Source organism: Amblyomma mixtum, chromosome 2 (assembly GCF_055824585.1).
Source record: "Amblyomma mixtum isolate Tamu chromosome 2, ASM5582458v1, whole genome shotgun sequence".
In the NCBI taxonomy this organism is placed as follows: Eukaryota; Metazoa; Arthropoda; class Arachnida; order Ixodida; family Ixodidae; genus Amblyomma; species Amblyomma mixtum.
Window position 1 is genome coordinate 104,459,060 of NC_143013.1, and position 10,408 is coordinate 104,469,467.

At 49.7% G+C, this 10,408-nt stretch overlaps 1 pseudogene; it reads left to right on the top strand.

The window, feature by feature from the left end:
- The first annotated feature begins 2,314 nt into the window (after window positions 1-2,314).
- Window positions 2,315-4,154, top strand: LOC149360371 (uncharacterized; annotated as a pseudogene).
- Window positions 4,155-10,408: the final 6,254 nt, after the last annotated feature.

Below are 10,408 nucleotides of genomic sequence, written 5' to 3' on the forward strand. Positions count from 1 at the left end.
AGGCCATGGCCTGTTGAGGGCACATAAAGGCCACAAGAAGAGGTTTCTTTAGTAGTTGAACCATCGGTGAAGATATTGGTGTGCTGCGTATGTTCTTGGGTTAAGTAGGCGAGAGTAGCTTGCAGAAGCGCTGCCTGTGGCATGCGGCTCTTAGCATTCACACCTGGAACAGAGTTCTTCACCTTTAGAGGAGAGAGTGTCCATGGAGGAAAGGCCAGAGGTAGTAGTTTCTGTGGCTGATTAATAGTAGGAAGGGGCAGGAGCTGCACTGCCTGGCCAAAGCTAGAGTTGCTGTGAGTTAGGTGGCCACAGTGTAGGAAGTGCTTCTCCCCTTTCAGGGCATGGCGGAGATGGGTACGCCTAGTTTCCTGGACGGCAATCACCTCTAGTGGGAGACATCCTGCCTCTGCTACTGTTCCTGATGGAGAGGAATCCTTTGGGAGGCCAAGACATATTCGCAGGCAGTTGTTCCGTGCGGCATTGAGAGTCTTATTGCTTGATGTAGATAATCTTTGAAGCACTAGTAGACAGTAGCGCAAGGTTCCTTGAACGTAGGCTTTTTCAAGCAGAAGCATTGATCGGCATTCTTAGTACCCATTTCATGGCCGCATTTTATATTCGTTTTTTTTTACCTCTTCCACGCTGCTCTCCTTCTGTCTTTATCTCCCAAATTCCCCTCCCTACGTAGAGTAGCATGCCAGCGATATTGAAACGCCGGCTAAATTCTCTGTATTTCATTAAAGAGTCTATCTCTCTCTCTCTCGACATATGGGTATGTCCTTGATTTAAAAGAACGTCTCGAGCAAACTGTGAGTGCGCCACATCAAAATTTGCTGCGCGCCTAAAAATTTCAGAAGAGATATTATGACAGGAATAGCAAGAAACGGTATTTAAAGGTTGGAGATCGTGCCCTCATTCTTTTGCCGAGTAGCCACAATAAACTCTTGATGCAGTGGCAAGGTCCATTCGTAGTTTCCGGCAAAAAGAATAACATGGATTATTGGATCGACTTGGGGCACAGTAAGAAGCTATTCCATGTAAATATGCTCAAACGGTATGAAGATCGTTTGTCGTAAGAGCCCGTTTTCTAATAGATCGTTTGTGAGTTCCCGGAGGATGATGCCCAATGTACATACATACATAGAGTGCTAATATCCGGTGTTTGTAATCTGTGCAAATGCATTGTAGTAGAGCTTGTGGTTTGTTTTCTTCTTCTCTCGTCCTCTGGTTAGGGATTGTTCAGTGTGTACATAATCACTTGTATGGTATAGACGCGTTTAAAGTTTATCTCTGATGTTTTGTATAGTTTCCATTTTGCCGTTTGCCAGATGTATAGTGTTTGACCCCATGTTCCCTGTGTGCGCGTTTCCACACATGTGCCTCCATGTGTGACTGTGTACAGTGCCTTCGTGAACTTCAGCGAAATCTAACCTGTATGTTCACCACATGAACAGAAGTGTTGTGTGCACCAACGGCAGTTTTTTCCTATGAAAAAACTTTTCCGAAGGGGGGGGGGGGGGGAGTATGTGATGTGCACACCACACAGTCGAGAGATTTGTGGAACGCGGCGTGTCGGCAGTGGTGCGTCGGACATCGGAGCGCCGTGCGCGCCAGCCCCGCGTTGCGCGTGTGTGCGTGTGAGTGGTGCGCGCGAGGCAGGTATGAGGAGCGTAAGGCTACGTGTCAGGAAACCGAGGTGTAAAGGAAGACACCGCACCACAAGTCTAGTCGTTCAAGCGTGGAAGTGGTAGCTGTCGGACGTTAGATCCGAGCTGCCAGTGACTTCCCTTGGATCACCGACGCAAGACCATAAAGCCTCATTCAAGCGTGGAGGTGGCAGCCGTCAGACTTCGGGTCTGTGCTGCCGAGGACCTCCCTCAATCAACGACGCAGGCCTACTGCATCAATTTCAAGCTCGGAAGAGGCAGCACCTAAGGCTTCCTCGGATAGGCTGCACAACCCTATCCGAGGCACCTCCACTTACACGCTTGAACTACTAGACTTGTGCTGCTGCAGCTGCCCAGTTCTTGGGGGCGACTGACAAGAGTTCGTCAGCGTCTCCCGTGCAATGGGGGGGAGCTAGCGTCGGTAACGGGAGCGGTCGCATACCGCGTCGGCTCCGTGACAGATCGCAATCAATTGCGATACACCAACTTTTCCCCCTGCAAGCTTGTTATCATCGTCTCCAGGAACCTCAGCGGCACCCGTCTACACCACGTTTGTTAAGGTGGGGACAATTTTTGACCACTTTTCGGTCATTTGAAGCTTTCGTCACGCCACGGTGGTGCTAAGCTTAACAGCGCCGGGGCCTGCGATGGCCCCGGTCGGGGATCCCTCGGCTCTGGCGGCTCCAAATCAAGTCACCGGATACGGCCCGCAGTCCTTGCAGATTATAACAATGGATACCCATCAATCCGAGGATACGACTCAAGGCAAGGACCCTCTACCAACCGAGAACGACTACCTCCAAGATATGGTCCGCGTCTGGCGCGGAAAGAAGAACGCAGCGGCGGCATCGAGGGACGCTGGTGCTGGTGCCACCCAGCAACAGGCGCCGGCTAGCTCTGCGCATACGCAGGGCGGGAGTGCGCTGAACGCACCCTCGAAGAGCTCCAAGCAATTCCGGTGGCGGCCGCAGAACACGCCGCGCATTGAAAGAGATGACATCGTCGACCTCACGGCAACTTTTGGTCCTGGACAAGCCGGCGCTGCAGTCCGCAGCATCCTCGGGGACGACGCAAATGGTGGACTTGCGGTGTGGCTCGTTTGGGACCAAAACGTCCTTGTATGTGCACTGAAATCAGTCGACGCCACGGAGAAGCTACTCCGGGATATTGTGCTGCCGGTAGGGGAACGCGAGCTACCGTTCCGGGGACACCCTAAACTCTCCGGTGCGTTCTGTCGAGGCGTCTTGGCTGTTTCGCTAGACGAAACGTCTGAAAGCGTTAAACAAAAACTCAGTGCGGAACAAAATGTGGTGTCTGTGCGCAAGCTAGACGGAACCCCGGTTGCGGTGATCACCTTCGCGGGGACCAAGGTGCCACGGACGGTGTTGTACAGCAACGAACGGCTCCCTGTTAGCCTGTACAAGAAAACAGTGCCAGCATGGCACCGCTGTGGCACAGTGGGCCATCGGGCCGATGTGTGCCTGCGTCCGCAGCCGGGACGCTGCAAACGCTGCGGAGTCCAGGTTCCCGATGCCACTGCTGACGGCCCGGCAGAACATGACTGTGTTCCGAGCTGCCTCATCTGCGGAGGCGGCCAACCTACCGGAGCTCCTGGCTGTGCCGGGCGGTTCCGGAAAGCCATCAAACCGAGCTCCCCATCCGGATCCAAACCGAATACAAAGACGGGGCCCAAGCAGTCTCCTCCGCTCAAGGCCAAGAAAGCGCCAGCCGATCAGGAAACCAAGGCCAAATCCGGCACATCGAAACCTGTCAAGTCCGCGACCCAGGCGGTGCCCCCGGTCCTCAACGCCAGGGACTTCCCGCCCTTGGCACCCGTCCAACCACAGGTGAGCAGTTGGAGTAGGGCAGTCTCCGGGCCCCCTACCCGTCCCCCCCCTACCCGTCCCTCCCCTACCGAAACCGCCCTACAGCAGCAGGTAGACGAGCTCATGCGCCACAACCAAATTGTAGCGCGCTAAATTCTAGAATTAGAGGCCAAACAGGCTGGGTCATCGGAACCAATGCAAGTAGCTAAGCCCGATGACGAGGATGACGGATCATCCGTAACATCTTGCCTCACTAGCGTCTCGCGGCAGAGCGGGGACACGGTAGTTGGATCTGCTGATCGCGTCGCCGGCCTAGATGCACTGCAGCGCCAAACCGAGCAACTGGAGGAGCAAGTGGCGGCCCTCCCGAATCAAATCATGTCAGCAGTCCGCGAGTCCTTCCAGGACATATTCAAGGCAACTTTAACGCAAGCACTTCCCGACCTTATAGCCCAGGTCACTGACTCGATCCTTAAAGCCGTGCAGCCGTGGGTCAGCACCCAAATTAAGAACGCCACTAGCTTCGAATCCCCTCACCTCAAACGTAAGAAAACGTAAGACAGCCTCCCGCCAGGCAGCGGAGGAACATGGTTCAGGTTCGGGAGCTGGTGGGTCAGTGCGGCCCCTCGCTGGGGTTGTGCTGGCTCCCGGCCAGAGCTAGTCCGCACGCCCATAAATAAATAGAACAAGATGACTAGCAGATCTAATAGTAATGATAAAAACCTTGAAACATTCCAGACCATGCAATAGAGCTGCAGGGGTTTCAGAGCTTGGAAAAAACGGTCACACATCCAGCTCCTAGGTTACATGCCGGCACTCATTGCCCTACAGGAGCCCGGTATAGACGCTAAATTATCAGGCTACAGCACCTTTCAGGGGGGCCCCTCTACGTGCATCCTGGTGAATAAGGCTTACACCGTGGTTCAGGTCGACTTAGACTTGAGTACCAAGCAAGAATATACAATGGTCCGGGTACTGCCTCTCAGACGCCGCGACCCGTCAATACATATCCTCAACATATACTGCCCTCCGCATAAGCCGCGCGTAACCTTCAATGAAATCTTCCTTCGCGCGATAAAAATGGCAGCCAAAGAGCCTCTAGTGATCCTTGGAGACTTCAATGCTCCCAGCCTTCATTGGGGCTACCACTTCGAACAGGCAAGAGGACGTAAGCTAGCGGAGCTCATCTCCACCCCCAGCCTCACGTTGCTCACGGATCCGGCGTATCCCACCCGAGTGGGGAATTCGGTATCCCGCGACAAGTGTCCAGACATTTCTCTCGTTAAAAATGCTAGAGCGGCTGCTTGGGAGAACTTGGGAGGTTATCCAGGCAGCGGTCACCTCCTTCTCCAGATTACACTCATGGCGAAGGCAGCGCGCAAAAAATGGGGTCAGGCCAAGCTGACCGATTGGCACAAATTCAGAAATCACACAATCCCTCCCGTATTATTTTGCGGCGGCTACACGGAGTGGGCTAACCACATATACAACATTCACAAACAACAGGTCACAACACTACAAACCGCCGAAGAGATCCCCGCAGTGGACACCCACCTCCTGCATTTGTGGGAGGCTCGCCTGACCGGAGCTTAACTAAACGGTGGAAAAAACAGAAAACTAATCGCAAATTACGCAACCGCATAGCCAAACTCACAGAGCAGGCTGCAGCGTATGCTGCCGAACTCTCAGATTCAAATTTGATAGCACACTGCGACGCCGTAGCTCATCAGATGAGCTGGAAGGGGACGTGACGTCTCTGGACACCGTAACATGGACACCGACATGCACGAAAACAGACGACAAGCGCGGGCTCGGGCTCTTGAGAGACAACACGGCTCCCGACCCGGTGTATATTATGTAGACATAGCAGGGCCATCGCCCACGGGATTTTACACGACCGCTGTCGTTCACCAGGAAATGCACATTGATGGACTCTCTTTTCGAGCCCCGAATTCAATGCGAGCCGAGGAAGTAGAGACAGCGCTTGCTGCCGCCCACGCCAATTCGAGAATCATCATTACGGACTCCCGAAAAGCATGTGATCATTACTTGGCAGGGGAGATCTCCCCCTTAGCTGCTTGCATTCTAAGACGGACTGCCACTGATCCAACACCGAAAAGAATCATTTGGGCTCCTGGCCATCAGGGCTTACGAGGTAATGAGGCCGCTGACGCGGCTGCCCGAGCGCTTATTCACCGGGCTCCTCATCCCAGCTCTTCTGGCTCGGAGGCTAACCAGCGCTGCTGCGATTCAGGGAAATAATAACGCATTATAGCGACAACCACCGCCTTTTCCAGGCCCCTGCAAAGGGGCTGAGTAAGACGGAGGAGCGAACTTTAAGGCGCCGGCAGACAGGTACTCTACTCTGTCCTGCAATCTTAAAACATTACGATCCTAACACGGATGGGCGATGCCCGCACTGTGGGGAAACCTGTGATGTCTTCCACATGGTGTGGGCATGTACTCAAAATCCCCACCTCCCTCCTTCCCCTACCCCTTCCAGAGAGGCATGGGAGACTGCCCCCCTCAACTGCTCCTCGCTTGAGTTGCAAAGGGCTCTGGTGAAACGGGCGATAGACGGGGCATTGTCATGCGGTGTCCCGGACTAGGGACGCCGACCATGTAGCGGGGCCACTCTGTGTCTCCCAAACTGTATTTCAGCAATTAAAAGTTTTCACCACCACCCTCCGTGTCATCTCTGTTCCTCATCTCCTGGCTCTCTACCACCGCCTCCCAGGACGCAACGCCAGCGACGCATCGCAACTCGCCAACCCGCGTCTGTGCTACCTGCAAGGCATTCCTGCACCACCTGGGACGCTTTGTAGCCGGTGAACTCTCTCCTTTTTATCTGTTGTGTTTACGCGTGCCTAGTGTGTGTTTTCCTTAGTGTTTTCATTCCTTTCATTAGCTCCTTTCCTTTAAGATATAAACACGGCTTCGTTTTGTTTTCTTTGATTTCTTTGTTCTTCGAACCTGTGAACAAGGCCCCCGTTCTGGGCGCCGAAACGTCAACTACAATTTTTTCATTTTACTGGTCGGCGTCTCTTTGTTTTTAAATGTATCCCCCCGCCTAGACGGGATTCCGTCACACTCTCGACTTCATTTCTTCGAACCTGCACGCGAAAGCGTTCCCCTTCTGCAGTCGGGGACGCGTTACCCCCGATTCGCGACAATACGATAGGAAGAACTAATGTTTTAGAAACACTTGGTGTTCACTTTAATTTATTTATGCTATGGGATAACCACATCGAGCAATTGGAGCGTTAACTAGCTCGCGTAGCCGGCATACTCAGAAGGTTAAACTGCATAGTATCTACAAGGACAAAACTTGTAATATACGGTGCTCTGTCTGAGTCTCATGCTAAATATTGATATTTTGTTCGGGGTACAACGATTCAAACCAATATTGAGAAGGTTTTATTACTAAAAAATGCAGTGAGAGGAATAGCGGGTGCTACATATTTAGGAACTACAAATTTTTAGTTTTATAATACCACATTATGTGTGCAAGGGTCATCCATCAGTATCATGTGATTCAGCTGTATAAATTTCAAGTACACATTGACACAACATTTTAAAACTTGCATTGCTAATCTACGGGAAAATACTATTCTTCATAATACGCGACACTATGAATACTGGTATGCACCTTGTTCACGCACGAATTAGGGCCTTCAAACACTATGATATGTATTAGCGTGGTTCCTGAACAGATACACTCACTAATCCATCCATTCTCTCCGTTTAACATAATAGTATCAGAAATATATTCGCAGGTAACATGAATAGTATAGAACCGTAAAATATACAAAGTATGCATGTGGAGTGATTAATCAGCTATCATTTGCATGGGTGTAACGGTGCAGAGACTATGCTGGAGATCTATTATGAAGATATTGTACATATTTTTATTTCGAAAGCAATACTGCTTGCACTTTTCTGCCATCGATGGTCGTGGCGCCTCCTTACACAGCGGCGCACCACGTGACCGCGTGACGTCACGACAGACCGAGAGCCGGGGCCCCAGCTCGCGCCACCGATGGTGGAGGTACAGCATTACACGGTAGACACGGCGGATGCGGGCTGAAGAAACGGATGAAGTTGCTTTCGCAATTTCTGGGCTTAAGCAAGCTGAGCCTCTGCCAATTTCTTTTGTCTTATGTATCTTTTGTTTTTGTTTTTGGTGTAATCTGGCATCGCCGTGTTGAACCGCAACGGGATATGGGAGCTTTGTCAAGCTGCGTGTATCGGATGTTCAGTCGGTGACGCACGCATGTGCAATAACCAGCGGCCAAGCGGTGTGGAGCACGTCGCTCTCTGATAGATGATAACTCAACCGCCCTCTTACGCACCGAGTGCGCTATAAAACAGTCGCTGAATAAAGCCATTCGTTCACTGTTCCCTGGCTGCATCCACGTTTCACTTCGGCCAGCCAAGAAACGATACACTGCGTGCACGGCTTTTTTCCCCTTTTTCTTGGGCCATTGTACATGACTGAAATAAAGGGAACTGAACTGAACTGAACTGAGTGGCTGGGGGTATTGCGCTCATCACAAAGAAAGGTGGACTCTGTTTTTCTTGTAAGGTGTTTGGTTCCTGGCGTACCCTTATACCTCGCTATCACATCTACGTTTCTGTATATGAATGACCTCTTTCCCGGACAATAAAATTATTTTTGAATATGCACGAAGTCTGTCTATTCGCTTTTTCGTGTGCGTGTCATACAATGGTATCCAGTACAATGTGGTTTCCTCCAGAGGTGTTTCTAAGGGGCATAAGCTAGTTGTTTCCGCGCACCTTATCTTAAACCTACATTGGTGTATATCATTTGTAAAACATTTTGCAATGGTTTTGCAAGTGATTTAAATAGAAGGATTTAAATAAATTCATTGGACGTCCATTAGAGATGATTCCTGCTATGCTTCAAACAACTTCCAACAGCATCTCAAATGAGTTATGTCTACTGCATTTCGAGATGTGCTTCTCTGCACAAAAAAGGTGTGATAAAATTGCCCTTTGCTCCCTAAGGGAGGCTACGTTTCTTTCTGTAAGCCACCTGAAACGAGGTCGCAGTACGCGTACTGTCATCATGTGTGTAGTGAGCTAATTCAAATCTTGTTGAGAAAAAAACAACTGTAACAAAGGTAGCCTGTGAAATTTAATTCCGTCCGTAGGAAAGGACCAAAACGTGGCGCCAACTGCCGATGATGAAGATTCTGGAGCATGAAGTAAAGCTTAGTAGCGCCCACATGACGTGGCCAGCTATATTGTTGGCTGCTTTGCGGCGCCAAATCACATCTGCTTGCTCTCTGCTTAGAGGGGAACCTTGAAAATTCGAACAAAGCAGTCGAAAATATTACATCTCATGGTGGCCTGTATTCCCTTTAGACTTTCGTCTCTGTGTGGACTAATATTCTCGCCAAGTAAAAAGGTGTGAATAGCTGACCACTCACTGCTGCACATCTTGTCCTTTGACATGCCACGTGTAGGTGAATGTCCTAGCAGAAGCATTGAATGCTGTAAGATCACCCGTCAAACACTGCAGATTTGGTAAGTTTGTCTTCGTTGCTACTACCACTGCATGTTGCACCGATTGAGCAGTCTGCAAGAGAAAATAAAATCTTTTGAGCGCTGAAGCAAGTGCCACTTCTTGCAATAGCGAAGCCTTGAAAATAATAATGGAAGCAGGACTAAAATAAGCATGCCTGCAGATGGACTGCAGCTGCATTTGTTTGCGAAATGTTATGCGCTCAGCGGAGCACCAGACGCAAGATTAGGATGACAATTTTCAGATCTGTACGAAATTTAGTACGCAGAGAACAGCTCCAAGTCAAGAAGCACAAACACAATCATTGTGTTTGTCTGTTTGTTCTTCTGCTGTGCTTGCACTGATTTCCGCCAGAGGAGAGGCGAAAGGCAGAATGGTTGGGTCCATAAAGCTGTTCTGAAACTCCATGATATCTTTGAAAAAAAATAATGCAATGATTGTCTCAAAACTAAAAGCGTCTAAACTTTAGACTACGGAGGACTTTTCGCCTAGAGTGCTTTCTGCTCGACGAAATATGCGGGACGCTACGGCTTCTATTAGCATTAACGGCTCCTTCGTACGGCTGCGTTTTGACCATTTGTTTATTGAGAACGTTCAGTATGATTGGGATCACGCTTCAAAATCCTTGGTTAAAGTTTGTTGTAGCGAAATAACCCCGATAATCGTTAGTGTTCAAGTTATATATCCAATCTAATCACCAACAGCCGGTCCGTGAAATTTGTCGAAGTCTTTTCAGCCCATCAGCACTTCTGAATGACTCGCTTGTAATTCCGTGGAAAATATGACCATCTTGAATGCTAATGTATGAAGCGTGCTAAAAGAATTTGCCATTCTACTCTCACTATTCACCTCTACTATTCACCTCATGTTGCTTGCGTTGCTGAAAGGTGGCTGTCTAATGGAATCAACGACTATGAATTCATTCCTTATGGTTATACTGCATTTCGGGCAGATAGTTGTAGAGGCAATGGAGGGAGCTTTTCTCTGCTTAGTCTTCAGCTTAGTCCCCTAGATACGGAACCCGTTTGGTGCAGAAACATCTTCTCTAAGTCTTCCATCGTTATTTGTGCCTTTTATCGCCATCCGCCTGTGCGATTAACAATTTGATAAATCTGTACTGGTTCATGCCTAAAATTAACTTCGGCGCCTCTATATTAACGTGCATGGGAGATTTTTTGCCCCTGGCATTCATTGGTCACTACCAAGTGCTTCTCCAAGGCTCTTTCTATTAGTACAGAAGTATTGGATATTTCTAGAGCCTTCGGTCTTTTACAAAATAGTCGATGGTTCGACTCCAAATATTGCATTACTAGACCTAGTTTTTTTAAGCGCCGATCTGGCAGCGAAAGGCCTCAAATGTGAAATAA